The 19,360-nt window shown below is 39.6% G+C and overlaps 1 protein-coding gene across 2 annotated transcripts in view; it reads right to left on the bottom strand.

Annotated features, from left to right (window-relative positions):
• Positions 1-19,360, bottom strand: part of ERGIC1 (endoplasmic reticulum-golgi intermediate compartment 1) — a 160,067-nt gene that overhangs the window by 45,451 nt on the left and 95,256 nt on the right. The window lies entirely within an intron of this gene.

The raw sequence follows: 19,360 nt of genomic DNA, 5'->3' as shown, positions 1-19,360 counted from the left end.
AGATGCTGAGGATATATAGTGTTGCAGCAGAATATATCTATTAGGAGGTTAATGGTTGAAGTCACAATGGCAAGTGTGCTCGAAGTCCAAAAGGGTGGTGACCAAGAACGCTATTACACCAAAACTGTGAATACCGTGTAGGATTAGAGAAAATCAAAAGGCTACTGTACAAACTTAATTTCTCATTGCACTGCACTTATTTTGTTTTTTATATGTTTAAGAGGTGATGTGATTGGCCTAAAGTGTTCAGCTGGCATTAATGGTGTTTTCATTTTGTTTGTGCTGATTGTTCTTTATTTCAAAATGGCAACGTTTGCTTTTTTTAAAAAAAAAAAAAAAAAGAAGAAGAAGGAAGAGGGGGGTTAGGATATTAGGAGATGATCATTAAAAGTAGGACCTCCAAGGTAGCATGCTCAGAAACAAAATCAGAGCCACATGGGACTTACTAAGCAGGCCATAGATGGGTAGAATTTTGAACGTAAATTCGTAAGAAAAGAATGTCCTAAGAGCTTTTGTCCTTTTTCTAATCATTAGTGGGTCAAAATAGACGTTCATTTTGGACTGCAGTGACAAGAAAATGCTAAGGAGCAGCTATACAGTTTTCAATTAACAAACCGTTTTTTGCCCATATCATGCTGATATTTGTTTATGAAGATGTGTGTGCACATAGCAAAAAGAGCGTTTGAACAGAAAAAATAGTTCTCTAGCTACTCTGCATTTTTTTCCTTTTTGTTTCTAACAAAACATGATCAAGGTGGGAAACAGCCGAGTATAGCCATGTTCACGGGCCCTAATCCACAGAAAGAAGATTGTCAACATTCATGAGGAAATCTACTATGGCTTACAAAGTCTGAAGACCCGGTCTGTAGCGTGACACAGCTTACAACAGCTCTAAGATCATGAGTAATTTAGGCCATAGTTCAACAATCTCAAAATATGAAAAATGCTGAAATTAAGAGAATACTGTATTTAAAAAGCAAATGGAGACATTTTAGGGGGGAAAAAAATAAAAATAACGCTCTATTTAAAAATATTCATTTGAGATTTCATTCAACGCGGTCCAGAGTCTTATTTGGCCACATGTTCATCATTTCAGTTCAGGTCTCCATGCGACTGAATTCAACCTTCATTGATATTCTTAACTGACCCCAAATTCTCTTTGTCTATATAAAGCTTTGGCAGGTCAATGCACATGCCCCATTTTAATCCATTTAATCCATTTCAGAATTATATGAAAGCATCACAGGTTAGCGCAAGTCCAAAAAAACTTTATTAATCTTGGAAAAAGTCAGAAGGCAAATTCAATGTGTTTGGGGGCTACCCCTTCATTGGGGCTGAGAAACAAGATGACACAAAATCATATAATACAGAATTGTGAACACATAATAAAAAAATCTTTACTAAACATTGGATAAAAGTTTGTATATGCGTCACTAAAAAGTAGTAACACATGGACAACACTGATCAAGGTGGAGCCTAAGCCCCCAAAATGTGTCCGTCTTCTGACCTTTTACCAAGATTAATTAACATTTACTGGATTTGCACCAACCTGTGGCACCCTCATATTTTTTACACTTACCAAGACTGATGAACTACAGAACACTTCCCCCTTAGGTTATAGAAATGAAGAGGGAGAAGTGTTCTGTCATTTAGGAGTCATGTAGCCAGAGCTGAAAACACTGCTTTGGATTTCAGTGTAGCAGAGGCTCCACGTTGTCAGTGAAACAGGTTAGGAACTCATTGGACGCATGACAAATAGGCATTATTGTGTACTTGCAGCATTTTTCTATGTTGCCCAGACACACACTTTAAAGCAGTCGTTCTTAACTCCTATCCCTCAGGACCCACTAACAGGCCAGGTTTGCAAGATAAGAAATACATCACAGGTGATAGCATTTGCTGCTCAGTGATTGTAGTATTCTAGTCTGAATCTCCCCAAGGTAATACTTAAAATCTGGCCTGTTAGTGGGTTCTGAGGACAGGAGTTGAGAACCACTGCTTTTTTTATACTACCCTTTCCTTGCACACACAATCTTCACAAACACAGTGTCAGTACAAATATTCACAATATAACCATTTACAAATAGGAGTCTGCTCTGCTTCCCCGGTGAGGACCGGGAGGATATCCCCACGGGCTCCCCAGGCTCCCTTCCCTTTGGACCAACATGCCAAGTTTTACAACTTGAAGGTAAGGAAATAAATTAGTTTAATATAAGTTTATGCCATAGGTTTTATAACCAACCTCTCTGTTCCCTTGGCCTGCTTTTGGGTATGAGATATTGCTGAACATCAAATAGATTTAATGCAACCTTGATCTGTTAAAAATTTTTATGCTACACTACTTTCATTATAAACTGTGAATGCCCTATAAATATACATTGTTTTAGAAATCCCATATGTCCTTTATAAAGAATGTCAATACTTGCTAATACTGTTTTATAACTCTGTCAATATTATATTCTTAGGTTACTACAATACTCTTATTGTATTCGTACTATTCTAAGGCCCTGACGAAGCGGGGTTTCATGCAAAACGCGAAGGCCATACATTTGATCTATCACACCAGGATCAGCACATCCTGGACTAGAATAACAGTAACTGTATTCTTACAACTGTAACATATATATCCCCTACAGAAGTACATACAAAGTCCCACCCCACCTTTACCCTTGACACTGCTGTAGCCTCCCTGGCGGTATTCCCGAGTGTGGCTTGGGGTTAAAATTCAGTACCATTAGCGGTAAACCCGAGCCACACTCTGGATCGCATTGCAGGATCCTGGGGCAGCTTTACTTACCTTGTCCCCGGGATCCTGCGATGTCACCCGCAGTGTCCGAGGGCTCCATCCTCCTCCGAAGCCTCTCCTTGCCAGGCTCCGTTCCCTGCGAGCGGCGCGACGCACGGGGGCGGAGCCTGGTGGCAAATTAAAAAAAAAGTAAAAATCATAACACATACAGTACTGTAATCTTACAGATTACAGTACTGTATGAAATGATTTCACATCCCTTTTGTCCCCAGTGCTTTGTCCCATGCCCTGCATGCAGTTTTACATGATATACACTGTTCTTTCTGCCTGGAAACTGGAGATTGTCCATAGCAACCAAAAAGTGTCCCTTTACGTCAAAAGTGGCTTTAGACCAGCTAGAAAACAGCGATAGTAAATTAGAACACTTGCAGAATTGAGCGATAGTGAATTGTGGGGAAATTTATTTTATTACTATTTTTTTTTTTTTTTTTTAATTATTTATTTTTATTTATTATATTATAATTTATGTTTTTGTGTTTCAAACTTTATCATACCCGGGATATCTACTAGACTCTGGTTTGGACAGATTTAAGTGTGTTATTGTTAAGATTTACAGACCTACAATATAAAACGCCAAATTTCCATGCAAAATAATTGTACCGCTTTCAGCACCTAAAATCCGAAATAATCATACCGCCAGGTAGGTTAAAGAGACCCTGTTGCCACAGGCCATATACATCAAAAAGCCACAAAATTTGAATTAACCACTTCCAGACCGCCGCACGACTATATACGTCCTCACTTTGAGGACGGATATTGTTGTTATGGCAGCAGCTAGCTGCCATAACCCCGGTATTGCCGTGTTCGGCCGGCTACAAGATAAAAGTGGTCTCTGCGGCGGATTTGCCATGAGATCACTTATGGGTGGCGGGAGAAGGCCCTTCTGACGCGATCCGGTGCCCTCCGCCGCTTACCAGAGCCGTCGGCAGTGACGGAGGCAATCGGATCCTTCCCGTGGCTGTGCATGGAGACGAGTGAGGGGAAGATGGCCCCACCCGTCTCCATGACACTTCCGCCTATAGCTCTTAAAGGGCCTCCCCCCCCCATTTTTTAAAATGACAAAATGTTTTTTTTTTATTTTTTTTATTGCATTTTAGTGTAAATATGAGATCTGAGGTCTTTTTGACCCCAGATCTCATATTTAAGAGGACCTGCCATGCTTTTTTTCTATTACAAGGAATGTTTACATTCCTTGTAATAGGAATAAAAGTGACACAATTATTTTAATTTTTTTAAACAGTGTAAAAATAAAAAATAAAAATAAATAAGAAATAAAAAAACGCGCCCCGTCCCGCCGAGCTCGCGTGCAGAAGTGAACGCATGCGTGAGTAGCGCCCGCATATGACAACGGTGTTCAAACCACACATGTGAGGTATCACCGCGACCGGTAGAGCGAGAGCAATAATTATAGCCCTAGACCTCCTCTGTAACGCAATACATGCAACCTGTAGAATTTTTTAAATGTCGCCTATGGAGACTTTTAAGTGTAAAAGTAAAAGTTTGTCGCCATTCCACGAGCGGGCGCAATTTTGAAGCATGACATATTGGGTATCAATTTACTCGGAGTAACATTATCTTTCACAATATAAAAAAAAAAAAAATTGGGCTAACTTTACTTACTTAACCACTAAACCACCGCTCACCGTCATATGACGGCGGGTGAGGCTTCTGTTGTTCTGGGCGGACGTCATATGACATGATCGCCCTCCCGAGCCACTAGGGGGCGTGCGCGCGTGCCCGCTGCGTCGCTCGGGACCCGGTGCACGTGCCCGGCGGCGCGATGTCCGCCGGGCACCCGCGATTGCCGGATAACAGAGCAGGACCGTGGATCTGTGTATGTAAACACAGATCCACGTCCTGTCAGAGAGGAGAGGAGACTGATGGTGTGTCCCTTGTACATAGGGACACCGATCGTTCTCCTCCCCTAGTGAGTCCCCTCCTACCACAGTTAGAATCACCTCCCTAGGTCATACATTAACCCCTCGATCGCCCCCTAGTGTTAACCCCTTCACATTTACACAGTAATCAATGCATTTTTATAGCACGGATCGCTGTATAAATGTGAATGGTCCCAAAAATGTGTCAAAAGTGTCCGATATGTCCGTTGCAATATCGCAGTCACAATAAAAATCGCAGATCGCCGCCATTACTAGTAAAAAATAAATAAATAAATAAAAATGCTATAAACCTATCCCCTATTTTGTAGACGCTATAACTTTTGCGCAAACCAATCAATATACGCTTATCTCAATTTTTTTTACCAAAAATATGTAGAAGAATACATATCGGCCTAAACTGAGGAAAAAATTTGTTAAAAAAAAAAACAAAAAAAAATTGGATATTTATTATAGCAAAAAGTAAAAAATATTGTGTTTTTTCAAAATTGTCCCTCTTCTTTTGTTTATAGCGCAAAAAATAAAAACCACAGAGGTGATCAAATACCACCAAAAGAAAGCTCTATTTGTGGGGAAAAAATGATAAAAATTGAATTAGGGTGCAGTGTAACATGACCGTGCAATTGTCATTCAAAGTGCGACAGCGCTGAAAACTGAAAAATGGCTTGGGCAGGAAGGGGGTGAAAGTGCCCTGTATTGAGGTGGTTAACTATAGTGTATTTTTTTTTTTTTTTTTAAAAGTGCGCTTGTAAGACCGCTGCGCAAATACAGTGTGACAGAAAGTATTGCAACGACTGCCATTTTATTCTCTATGTGTGTTAGAAAAAAGGTGTTAGAAAAAAAATGTATAATGTTTGGGGCTTCAAAGTAATTTTCTAGCAAAAAAAAAAGTTTAACTTGTAAACAACACACACACACTAAAAAAAAAGGACCGTTCCTTAAGTGGTTAAGAGTTTTTACTGAAACCCTGCCTTCTGTCCCTAACCACTTCCAGACCGGCTCCTGACGATATATGTTGGCACTTTGAAGAGGGATATCGTTATGGCAGCAGCTAGCTGCCATAACCCCAGTAACCTTCTTCAGTGTTCAGTGAGCGGTCCGGTTTCAGATTTAAAAAAAAAAGTGGTCTCTGCAGCGAATTCGCCACAAGATCACTTTTAATCGGCAGGAGAGGGGCCATTCCACGAGCGGGCGCAATTTTGAAGCGTGACATGTTGGGTATCAATTTACTTGGCGTACGATTATCATTCACAATTATAAAAAAACATTGAGCCAACTTTACTGTGGTCTTATTTTTGAATGCAAAAAAGTGTATTTTTTCCAAAAAAAAAAATAAAAAAAAGTGTGCTTGTAAGACCGCTGCGCAAATACAGTGTGACACAAAGTATTGCAACGACCAACATTTTACTCTCTAGGGTGTTAGAATAAATATATATAATGGTTGGGGGTTCCAAGTCATTTTCTAGCAAAAAAAAAAAACGTTTTTAACCTGTAAATACCAAATCTCAGAAAGAGGCTCTGTCCTCAAGTGGCTAATCAGCAGAGATCTCTGCATCGTAATCCACTTTCTCCCTTCAGCAGTCCTTTCTGAATTCTTAAGCCCTGCACACACAGGCTGAATATGGACGGCCTAAGACAAAAGGGTTTTGAACAAATTATAGAATAGATGTTAAAGAAAACATGTATGAGAATGGTCTGCTGTGATTGCTGACCACAGAAAACCATTCGCAATCCAAGCTATAAGAAAGGAGTATGACTCCTACTATTGTTATCACAAAATGAATTATATTTTTTTACATTGTGACCATTTTATTCTTCAAGGACAGTTATCAGCAGGAGTATGATAACCATCTTGTGTATGTGAACTCTGAATACATGCAGAGACTGAGAACAAATGACACAGTACCAACAATACCACTGACATAAAACTGACATTTATGAAACCTGTTAGCTACATTTTTACTGATACAACATGCTAAATGTCAATTTATTCCACAAGGACACAGTTTATTTTTGTACTATGCTAAAGTGTGGGAATTTGCATATAAATATATTGTGTATAGAACTGGTAGACCAAAGGTTAATTCCTTCCTCATTTAAAGAGGAACTGCAGTCTGCCCACATAATTTGTAATAAAAACATCTCATTCTGAAGCTTCCCTCCAACCACTTTGCATATTATTTTATATATACTGTGATTCTGTACTTGCCAAATAAGCTGCAGAAATCTCCCTCCACGGAGTCTGGTTGGATCCATTTTAACTGTGGGCAGCTGAGGCTGCTGCCTGTTCACTTCCTGGATTTACACAGACACACCTCCAACTCTGCAGCTCTCATGACTCATCCCCCTCCCTTCCTGGCGCGCTCTCTCTCTCTCTCTCTCTCTCTCTCTCTCTCTCTCTCTCTCTCTCTCTCTCTCTCTCTCTCTCTCTCGAGAGAGAGAGAGAGAGAGAGAGAGAGAGAGAGAGAGAGAGAGAGAGAGAGAGAGAGAGAGAGAGAGAGAGAGAGAGAGAGCGCGCTGTGCATGATGTCATAAGCTTAGGCTTATGACCAGACAAGAAAGAGGAAGTGGGCTGTATAAGGTATTTACTGGCAGAAATGTTCTTGTTACTAGCCAAAGTTAAAACAAGAAAGGCAGGCTATTTAATAGATGGAAAGATGAAAAAAATGACTGAAGGTCCGCTTTAACCACTTCCCTCCTGACCTATAGCAGAATGATGGCCGGGCGGTGGTTCAGTTATCCTGACTGTTTTATGACGCCCTGCAGGATAACAGCCGCCGCGCGCCCGTGAGGGCGCGGATCGCGGCGATTGGTGATGTGGTGTGTCAGTCTGCCACACCGCTACACCGATCTCGGTAAAGAGCCTCCGGTGGAGACTCTTTACCACGTAATCAGCCGTGTCCAATCACGGCTGGTCACGATGTAAACAGGAAAAGTCGGCGATTGGCTTTTCCTCACTCGCGTCTGACAGACGTGAGTAGAGGAGAGCCGATCGGCGGCTCTCCTGACAGGGGGGTACTGCGCTGATTGTTTATCAGTGCAGCCTCCCCTCAGATGCCCACACTGGACCACCAGGGAAGCTCCTAACATGTGGATGGACAGGTACATCCCCCATGGCCATCCACATGTGAAAATTAATGATCCACATATGCCAATCAGTGCCCATAAATGTGAACTGACTGGCACATCTTTGGCACACTAAAAATTAGTGATGCCCAGCAATGCCACCCATCAGTGCCACCTATCAGTGCCCATCCGTGCCCAGTGTCCACCTATCAGTGCCCATCCGTGCCACTCATAAGTACCCCATCAGTGCTGCCTATTAGTGCCCATCAGTGCCATATACCAGTGCCACCTATCAGTGCCCATCAGTGAAGAAAACGTACTTATTTACAAAAAAATTTAACAGGAACAAAGAAAAACATTTTTTTTTTTTTTTTTTCAAAATTTTCGGTCTTTTTTTATTTGTTGCGCAAAAAATAAAAATCGCAGAGGTGATCAAATACCACCAAAAGAAAGCTCTATTTGTGGGAACAAAATGATAAAAAAAAAATTTGTTTGAGTACAGTGTAGCATGACCGCGCAATTGTCATTCAATTTGCGACAGCGCTGAAAGCTGAAAATTGGCCTGGGCAGGAAGGTGTACAAGTGCCTGGTATTGAAGTGGTTAAGAACAGCTGGAGTGAGTTTAATGTAGTGAAAATCTACTTTGTTGATCTTGTTTGGCAGACCGGTGTGTAGAAGTTAATAAAAAAACAATTATGTAATATCAAAGCAGGCTGGATAAAGTGTGCACTGCTATTCTGGAACAGAACAATTTGGGTGGGTAAAACGGAAGCGTTCCAATCATTACTCACAAAGGTGATTAAGAATCAAGAAACTAGGTCACAGAGAAGATGCCAGTGAAACATATCATAAGAATGAATGCATCAGAAAATAAAAGTCAATAGCGGAAATAAATGGCAGAAAGTATCAAGATTCTGAAGCGATGAGACTATTTCCTAAGCAAGACAAGTCCTGTGTGCAGGAGTCTCTGATCTGATCAGTGTACGTTGGAAAACTAGATTTATTTATTTTAATGAAAGCAGAGACTGTTTGTCTTGACATTTCAGTTCAACATTATGTGCATCATGTTCAGTTAAGCAGAGTTGTTTTTAGGGTGATCGTCATCACCTTCTGACTGAATTTTATTAAATGAGACCATAAATACAGGCAATTTGTTTCCTGGTGAATCGATTGATCATAAAACATCATTAAGTTGATTGGTTGGATTGAACACACAGTGGGATGAATAATTGACGCACAGAAGAAAGTTTGACCAGTCCTGCTGGTTAAGGCGTCACTTTGAACATAGCCTTAAAGAAAAAAAAACACACAATAAAAAGGCCAGGCTACCAAACTTCTCTCTGAACCTGACTCGATATGGCAAGTGAACTCAGACCAGTATCAAAATGACGATTTTTAAAAAAAACAAAAAAACAGTTGCTTTAAACCAGCCAGCGTATGTAAGTCATGCGTTACCTACAAGTCATTTTGTTTCCTCTTATCCACTTAAGCCCTGGAAGGTTTTGCCACTTTCATAACAAGGGCATTTTTTTGCTATTCAGCACTGCGCTATTTTATATGGCAATTGCACGGTCATGCAAAACTGCACACAAATGACATTTGTATCATTTTTTCCAATGATAAAAGGAAAGTTTTTTTTTTTTAGTTTTTTTTTTTTTTAGGTGGCATTTGATCACCACTGGGTTTTTTACTTTTTGCGTCATAAAGCATATCCAATAAAATCACATTTTGTCGTGAATTTAAGCCCAAATGTATTCTGCTACATTTCAAATCCCAACAAGTTTACATGATTTAGTCTGTAGGAAAGTTAGAGTCCATAAAATATGATGTGAATATTAGTGAGCTGTGATTGGCTACAGCTAATCACATGTTGCAGGGTGCTGAGATTGGCCCAGGTACCATGTGATAGCTGTGGGCCAATCACAGATTAAAACCAAAAAAAGCAAAGCCGTTATGAACCATAATGATTCATAACAGCTTTGTTGACATTATGATCACATGATCACCGGGCCCCAAGCATTAGGATCCACATTCTGCTGTGACAGCGCAGCAATACCTTGTGTCCATACAGGCAAAATGACATACAGGTACGTCGTTTTGCCTGAAGATGCCGCCCACCAGCAGTAAATGTACTGTGGGAGGTCGGCAAGTTCAAATTCAAGTTAAAAGGCAAACAAATGTAGCTCACATACTGTACATGTAATATCACATATTTTATATTGTTGACCATCAGTAGTATTATTAGTATAAGAGGTATACAAAGCGGTCTATTGGTCTTAACAAATGGGAGGCACCGGCTTGCAGGATTGTATATGGTGTGCATGAGTTTCTCCCCAAACATAATGAGGGACTCCAGGGTTGGTATATGATATGGAGGAAGCAAACGTTTCCAGAGCTTGATAAATTCTGATCTGGATCCTGAAGCCACAAGGCTTTGCAGAGCTTTGGGTAGAATAAAGCCCCCATTCCTAGGTCTACATCTTACCGGTTAGCCAGACCTCAGTAATTAGTCTCAGTTATTCATAGACCTTTTGATATGCAAGAAGAATGCTTTTTAGGGCTCCATCTTTCACATAAGGGTCAACCTGCGAGTCTGGAATAGACTCAGGTTTAGCTGGTGGCTTAGACAAGCAGATGTTGTTTTATGCTATGGACTTGTGGTACAAAGTCCTCCTGCATCGAAACTTTGTTTACTGCTTGCTGATTAAAAAAAAGTAAGACAAACCTTCATTCGACTGTTCCTGGGGGTCCCTGTCTTACACATGGTTTAAAGCTTCCAATATCAGTTGAGCCTGTCCCCCTTACAACTTAGTACTCAGGTGTGGACAGCACCTTAAAGAGACAGACATCTATTGTTAAACAAATGGAGGCGCTTGTAAAACAGCTTACATTAGCAAATACTAACCAGCGGCAGTGGAATGTTGCCCAACAACAGTCTAATTAGCTACTGCAAAAGGCAAACTTCGTACATGGTAAAAGATGACGCTGAAGCTCACCAGGCCTCCTTAAAAAGGTCATACAGCAAATGATCCTCTTTCTACAGCGGCAGATACAGGCCCTGTCAAAGAGGCAGATGGTGGCACAGAGGCCGATGTCTACACCTCAACAGCTGGTACAAGAAATTGTCCCTGGAAGATGATGTTGAAGCCTATCTCAGCATTCTAGAAAAAGAGGTACTGACTGACTTAACAGAGGAGCATCAAAATGCCTTCCTTTGTCTTAGCACCTCAGGATGCCAAGGAGTATCCTAAATTCTGAAGAGAAATCCTAGCCAGGCTCAGGGTCAGCATGTCCATCCAAGTGCAGCATATGACCCTGGAAAAGCCTTTCAGGTTAAAGATGTGCAACTTGTTCCACCTTACAAATAAGTGGTTACAACCAGAGGTGCTCAATCCTGCTCAGACTGTAGAGCAAGTGGTTAAGATACAGTGATGCATTAGCTACACAACCAATAAAAAAAAGTGTGTGGATGAGCTGGTTTTCCTTGTGGATTGAAATATTGCTACCTACACTATCATAATGATCTGCCCTCAGAGTCGGTAACCCCTGGAATCAGAAAAATATGCTACTTTCCTGTCAACCTCTGAAAAAAAACTGTGCTTATTTTTTGCATTAGGGTAAACAGGCCCTGAAGGGGGTAGGTGAGACACAGTGGATGCTGGGTATTAATGGCATAGAGCTTAACTACAAAAAAAAAAAAAAAAAAAAAAAAAAGGCTTCTTCGGGAAAGACATTGTAGATTAGGTGCCGATGATGCTGAAGACATGTGGCTGCCAGCTGCCCCATATTACATGAGCTTAATAAATGTGACCTTTTGAAGCATAGGCTATCATTTAGCAAGTTTGTCCTGGAAGCACACCTAGAAACAGACTGGTTGGCAAATATGTCCTATTACTATAGAAAGACATGCAGAAAAGGCATCATTAGATTCCAGAGACCTTGCAACCTTGGTCCATGCCAGTTTGTTTCTCTTGCCAGGCTTGCCTCAGACTAAACGGGAGCATTCTGTATAGCAAAGTGAATGACTATACTACTGCAGTGCTCACAGTAGAGATGCCTAGAGGAACTGTAAAACATGTCATGACTAAAAGTTGGCTTCAGCCATAAAAAAAAAAAAAAAAAAAGAAAGAAAGAAGTTTAAAACTTTTCCTGGGAATGTAGATTATTTTCAGAGTCAAACTTTGCTACAATAGCAGCTCCATTTACTGATACCACCAAAAGGAGCAAGGTGAAATGGAGTGAAGAGAAACCGGGAGCATTCTGGGACATTAACCACCCCAACTTAACTCAAGAATTTCTTGTACAAACAAACAGATACCTCTGATGGCCTGGGAACATCTTGTCCCAAAAAATGAATGGAAGATGAACACCCAGTGGCATACCTCTAAGGGAAACAAGCCCATGTAGAGGGGGAACTATTAAATAGTGGAAAGGGAGTGTCAGGCCATAAAGTGGGATCTAGAGTCATGGATATATTACCTTTTAGTTCCAATTACAGACAACTCTTTATCAAAGTGGATGACAAAGAACAAAGGGAACAATGCAAGGGTCACAAGGTAGTTTTTGGTTCTGAAAAACGTAATTTTAAGTAGAACACAGGCCAGGGACCAGATAAGAGAATGCTGATGGACTGTGCATGTCCACTGTATATTTGTAAATGTGTTCCTTTCTCACTGGTCTGAGCAGAGGGGGAGAGTAAAGGAGAACCTGGCTGGCAGGATTGTGTGTTTATATGTGTTTCTCACCTACATGTGGCAAGGGGCTCTGAGGTTTGTGTCTGAGGAGGAAATAAATGTTTGGCTTTGATTACAAATTTTAATAAGTTCTGGTCTAGGCCCAGGGGCCTCCATTCTTTAGGTCTACGTCTTACCTGTTAAGCAGACCTCAGTGCTGTGAGAGCTTGGTGCAAGGGGCTAACTGCTGACAGAACAATATACAAGAGCTGCCCGTCTGTTCTGGGAAAACCATTAAATTAGAGGGCATCCTAGTAGTCAGGAAAGGACTTGGGTATAGTGTGAGGCTCAGGCGAGCAGAGGTGTTGTTTTAGACCAAAAGAAAGCAGTGTTGTATTGCAAAAAAATGTCCTGGTCATTAAGGGGGTAAATCCTTCCCGGGCTGAAGTGGCTAATCCCAGTGTGCATGGAGCATAACTAGCACAGCGATGTCTGCCTCCACATATAAAACAAAAACCTACTGGTACCAAATTTCCTAAATGCTGTCAACAGCCTGATTCCCAAGTATTGGAAAACTTCTAGACCACCATCAATATTAGAATGGATATATGGTGAGTTGATAAAATACATTTAATAGATTACCATCCATAAAAAAAAAAAAAAAAAAAAAGAGGACAGATTGAAAACTCTAAAGGTCCTTTGAGATGGGCACACTCCTCATTTTACAGTAGAATATGGATATATTATATATCGATTGCTGTAGATGTGAGAAGATCTACTGAATACAGGTCATAACCCAACAATTTATTACACCCTTTTACCCAGCTTCTACTCCCTTCCACCCATCCCCTTTTATTTTATGCCCCCACTGTCTGAATAAACAGTTTTGTTTTTTTGAGGCACTTAATACCACCATCCTACCACATCATTCTGCTTTATCAAATACAAGAATGCCCAGATTTATAGAATACTTATGAAAGCTATACCAAACTATGCTTGCAACATTCCGTAATGGTATATGCAAGAGAGATAATCAGGAGAGCATTTGCCACCAAATCATCACTCGTTCCCCAAATAACCAAGCAGCAGACCAATAAAACTAATCTGCACCTTAATGAAGGAGGACATTATTAGGCAACTGCATAGATGTCCCTAAATATAATACCAGCATTATACAACATAAACAGTATTTTATTCTTGTTAAAACTTTACATCACACAATGCCCTGAATTTGCGTTATGCCTTACATAATCACAGGCAAGGTACAGTGTATTTCCAGTTATGGCTTAATATTGGGTGCAAGCCAAGTTGTAATTATTCAGAATCTAGGCCATCACTAATAAGTACTTTTGATTAAGTAGAGAAACTTAATGACGTGAAAAGGAACGTAGGGGTGCATGCCGTAAAGCAGGTTCTTGACAGAACAAGCAGGCACGATTTGGTTTTTGACCAGACCAGCAAAGAGATGTGACTGCTGATTATACAGTACATACTGTATGCACAAGATCACTACTTTACCGAGCCCATGCATGCTGTTTACATTATAACGGCTTTGCTTAGGGGAGAGTCCAGTCAATAAGACCGCATCAATGAGTTGACCAGAAATACATTTTTCTGTAATTAATTAATTTCTCACAGATGCAAGATCCATACTCTTAAAGTCCCCTTGTATGGCATTTATTCTTCCTTCACTAAAATTTAGATATGATCGCATGTAATAATGTATGATTGTATTTTTTATAAATATATTTTTCAATCTCATTTGCGGAGTTAAATACTGTATATATGAGCTAAAACACGATTGCAAATGAAACCACATCTGATACTTTCCCAAACTGAACTAAAGTGTCTTATTTTATTGTACAGTAAGCATGATTTACAGTTTAATATACAATTCCAAGCAAAACCTAACTACTAAAAATTCTCCCTCCCCTTCCTAACACCCATTGTGATAATCCTGTTTAAGAAAGTTCTGTATGCTTACCTATTTTCAGGCCGCTCTGGACCGGTCACGTGATCTGGCTTCCCTTTGTCAGCCAGAGGCACCTGCAGGGGAGGGGAGGGAGTTCCAACAATGGAAGGGCTATAGATGACTATAAGGGACGTCACCCCTCCCAGGCATTACCACTGCAGCTGGCATTGGGTGACATGGAACATTATGTGACTGGACCGGAACAGTAGGCACAGGTATACAAAAAAACTTACACAGGTTAGTCAGAATAGATGTTAGGAGGTGAGGGACTATTTTTAAGATTAGTCAGGCAAAGCCCGGAATTCTACTTTAAGAAACAGGACATAGGATTATCATTGGAGCTTACCTCATTCTAGGCCCCACAAAAGTAATTATCTATGGCCACGTTAGATAGGGTCAGAGTAGTTTAAGTACGGCTGTCATGAGAGAGCATTATGTAGATTGCCATTGCCAACCTCTACTTTTCAGAATGTTTGTCCCCTGGCTGTCTTGCAGATGCTTTATCTCCAGTGCTTTCTGAGTTACTGACGTGGAACAAGCATAGGTGGAAAAGATACTCGTTTGGAAAATGCTTGCTCCAGGTCTGTAACTAAAAGATAAAAGCTAGAAACAGCCTGGCAACTAACATTTTAAAGATGGCAGCCAGCAATGGTAGATGCGAGCCCCCCCCCCCCCCCCATAATTGTATGACGACAAGTGTACTTTAAATATAGAATGACATGGTAAGATAATTACGGATTATGGAAATACAGAGTAATCATTAAACTAATATGTGCACACTGTGCAAACATGAAATTGTTGGAAAAATGTTATCATTACAACAAGATAATTTAATTACAAATCTCCTTATTAAAAAATACTTACGTAATCTTTTTCGCATTTTTCGAATCTGTAATAGCTCCAGTATTTGCTGGAATGTTATAGCCAGGTATAAAATGGGTCAAGCATCTTAAGCATCCTTCCTCATCAAAGTTGCATACCAGTGTAATAACATAAGAATGTAAAAAGTACTTTAAAATTGACCAGATAAGATACCCCAAGCCTTTGTTTTTCTTTCAGTGCTCAGTGTCTACAGTGAACATTCCTAGGTGATTGAACAAGCACAAGGCATCGCACTACAGCAGTAGAGCTGGTTTACCCATGAAGCACAGGCATTTCATTTAATAAGAAATATATTTCTATTTTTTCATCTCCATGAAGTGATGTATTTTGTTACCACTTAGCACATCATCTTAAAGTGGAACTTCACTCTCTCAATCAACAATGATTATTTTTATTCCTTAGGCATTAGTAACAAGATAGGAAAGTACATCATATTTACTTTTAACCTTTTTTTTCACATTTCTTCTGTTACGTCCTGGTTTCCAGGCCTAGGCAAATGAGATCATATATCCCAGGAGTCTTCAGGAGGGGGGTTGGGTGTTTTTCAGCTAAGCACACCCTCCTGCCTGCATGCCTGAGCTAAAGGCAGATGGATTCCAGGACATAGATGCTACATCAATCATCTGCACCTACTCAAGATGGCTATGGTCAGAAATGCTAGGGACACTCCAGACCACTGCACATTAGAGAGTTCAGACCACTGGACTGTGTACACTGTGCAATACTTTTGGACCCTTATATACCACTGGATTCTGTACACTGAGCTGTGATTTACACAATCTAGATCCCTCTGTTCTGTACACAGTGTTGTATATATTACACCCTATACATTCTCTTGACTGTAGCACTTTACATATTCTGGACTATGTGTAATGCAGTGTTCTTTTAAGCACACCTTCCTGTCTGCATGCCTGAGCTAAAGGCAGATGGATTCCAGGACATAAATGCTAAATTAATCATCTGTCCCTACTCAAGATGGCCAGAAATGCTAGAAAGGTGTTAAATGATTTCTCAGCAAAATAAAAGCATGGAGGCATGGATGTATGGCTGGGTGAGTTTGCTTTGAATGTCAAAAATAAACAAACAAATTGGGTTTGTGATGCTCAGATGCAGTGCAGTTCTACTTTAGTAAAGTAAAAGTGATCTGCCTATGTGCTGCAATGTAATCTGCTTAGGCTGCTCATAGACAGCTCACTCAGAATGAATGATAAACAGTGAGAAATCTGGAGTCCCCTGTCATAACCAAAAGACTCACCACAACTACCTGCCCGATTCAGGTGACATTTGACCACAGTACACAGTGGGGTTGCTTTACTAAAACTGCAGAGTGCAAAATATGGTGCAGCTGTGCATAGAAACCAATCAGCTTCCAGGTTCTTTTTGTCAAAGCTTAATTGAACTGAAGTTAGAAGCTGATTGGCTACCATGCACAGCTGCACCAGATTTTGCACTCTGCAGGCTTAGTAAATCAAACCCATTATATTAAGAACACTACTTTTTTAAGCTTGGACAATTTTGTGAAAGTGCTAATGAGAACCTTCAATAATAAATACAGGTCGAACAAACGCTCTTAAAACAAAAACTTCCAAAACAAAAATTCTACTGGTGAATGGCCAGCTTTAGGCTACCCAACCACTTGTGTCCTGCAATAGCTCCATCATTTCAATTTAAACAAAAAGGGAAAAAAAAGTGGATTGCGTGGCCACCTAAAAGTTACATTTCTCGTTCAAAGGTTTTTATTGAAAAATCAACAATAAAAATATGGTAACAAGTATAATGTATCAATTAAAAAGTATTTTATTAGGTTACATGTAAAATAAAAAAAGCAGGTTATGGCATTGTATTAACACACAGATGGTAAAATTAATGTTAGATAAGTTCCCTATTTATCAAAATGATAGAGTTTTCAGACTATTTCAATATTAGCTTACATTAATATTTAGAGGATCATTATCAGTTAATGAAAGAAAATTAGGTCTATTTGTGTCCGAGTTCTTATGTGTGTTAAACATTTGAATAAAGTATATGTATCAAACTACTGAGTGTGATATTTAAATATATTCAATATCACCTGTTGCTGTTATTATTTCATAACATACCTAAGAGAGAAATAAGGAAGAGAAGAAAAAAAAAGAAAGAAAATAAGGGTAAGGAAAGGTGGGGGGGACAGAGGGCATGGGGTATTCTGGAGGCATAATTTATTCTTCTAGTTTTATCATTGTTGCATATAAAAATGTTAGTTACCATGACTGGAGTATCTGGTGGTCACAGTTTATAGGTAAACAATGTATGATCCATGGTTTCCATAGACCTTCATATCTTCTTTATCTAGGGATTCCATTTTTGCATGCAACAATGACCGATTCATTCTGTGCTTGGTTTCTGCTATGTTTAGTAAGAGTATTCCATGCTTTAGTTATTGTCTGTTTCGCGGCCGTCATAAGTTGTATGAATAGCTTGAATTGTTTACGAGTCATGTAATCAGGTTTTATATTTAAAAAGGGCAATTTCTGGATCTGGCATTATTGTGATTTCAAACGTTTCTGAAGTGAGTAAAAAAACTTTTCCGCAATTTATTTATAACAGAACAATTCCACCACATGTGTATATATGTTCCTTGTTCTGAACAGCCGTGAAAGCAGAGACCTGAGTAATCAGGCGCAAATTTAGCTATTGTACTCTCATGCTGATATTTGGTTCCTCCTGCTACCTTGTAGGTTTCAATATCTATCACAATATCAAAGATTTGATATTGGACCAGATTGCAGACCATTCCGTTTTATCTCTAGTTCAATCAAGATCTTTTTCCAATTTCACCACATAAGATGGTAATTAACATCTGATTTAACAAGCAATGTGGAGTATATTGTTGATATGAGACCCCTGGCATGAGGGTCTTTCATGGATATATTTTCAAACTTAGTAAAATCATCTACAGAGTCGTCAATGCTTAGGAAAGGAATACAAGAGTCCTTAATTTGAAGGTAATGAAAAATTTCTAATTTTTCTTATGCAAAAGACTTGCAGGGACGGATTGTTGTATTTAGGATCATGTAATGTAAACATGTTATACCTGCTTTGGGCCAAGCCCGAAAAGATCTGGGATAGGTCCATGCTGGATAGAAAGCTGGGTTTTTGATAAAAGATAGAAGTGGATTATGTTTGGATTGCAGACCATGAGAGTTTTTGAGTCTATCCCAAATAGCTAGAGAATGTTTAGTGATTGGGTTTTTTAAAGTTTTACGATCTATGGGAGGTAACCATAAAATATTGTGAATGGAGAGAGGGTCACAAGCTATTGCTTTGATGGTAACCCACAGGGGAATCTCAGTTTTGGAGTGATATTTTATGGCTTGTGCTAGTTGAGCGGCTTTATAATATAATGAAATGTTTGGAAATCCTAGACCACCAAAGATTTTGGGAAGGAATAATTTTTTCTCTAGATATTTGTGGTTTGAGTTTCCCCCAAGTAAATCGGAGTAAATACCGAAGTCGGTATAGATGACCATTTTAAAAGCAAGTTTGTAGTTAATTTTAGTAAAGAAGGATAGTTGGCAGAAAACAAATCCAAGTGGCTGGCAGTGAGCTGGATACCCAGATAAGGAATGCTATGTGTAGCCCAATTCTTGTACAATTAATCATTAATTAGTAATGATTCTTGTTCAATTAATTTTTCTGTAGTGGTTAAAGAGATGTTCAGTGCTGTAGACTTTTCAGTATTAACCATAAGACCTGAGATGATCAAATAGTTTTTAGTATATTCATAAGTTTAGGAGCTGAAATTTGAGGTGAAGATAAAAATAGAAGGATGTCATCTGCAAATAAACATATCTTGTGGTGACAACCTCCCATTTCTATGTCTGTTATAGAAGGTTCCATTCTTATTCTTTGTGCTAAAGGCTCAAAATGGAAAGCAAATAATAAAAGGCGAGAGCGGGCATCCTTGATGTGTGCCCCTTTCTATGTTGAATGTTTCAGATTTGTAACCTGCGTATTTAATGTATGCTTTAGGTTTGCAGTAAAGTGCTGAGATCCATTGTAAGAAATGGGGGCCGAATCCCCATTT

This window comes from Aquarana catesbeiana, linkage group LG03 (genome assembly GCF_042186555.1).
Source record: "Aquarana catesbeiana isolate 2022-GZ linkage group LG03, ASM4218655v1, whole genome shotgun sequence".
Classification (NCBI taxonomy): domain Eukaryota; kingdom Metazoa; phylum Chordata; class Amphibia; order Anura; family Ranidae; genus Aquarana; species Aquarana catesbeiana.
Note: the sequence above shows the minus strand (reverse complement) of the source record. Positions and strands in the feature narration are given on the sequence as shown.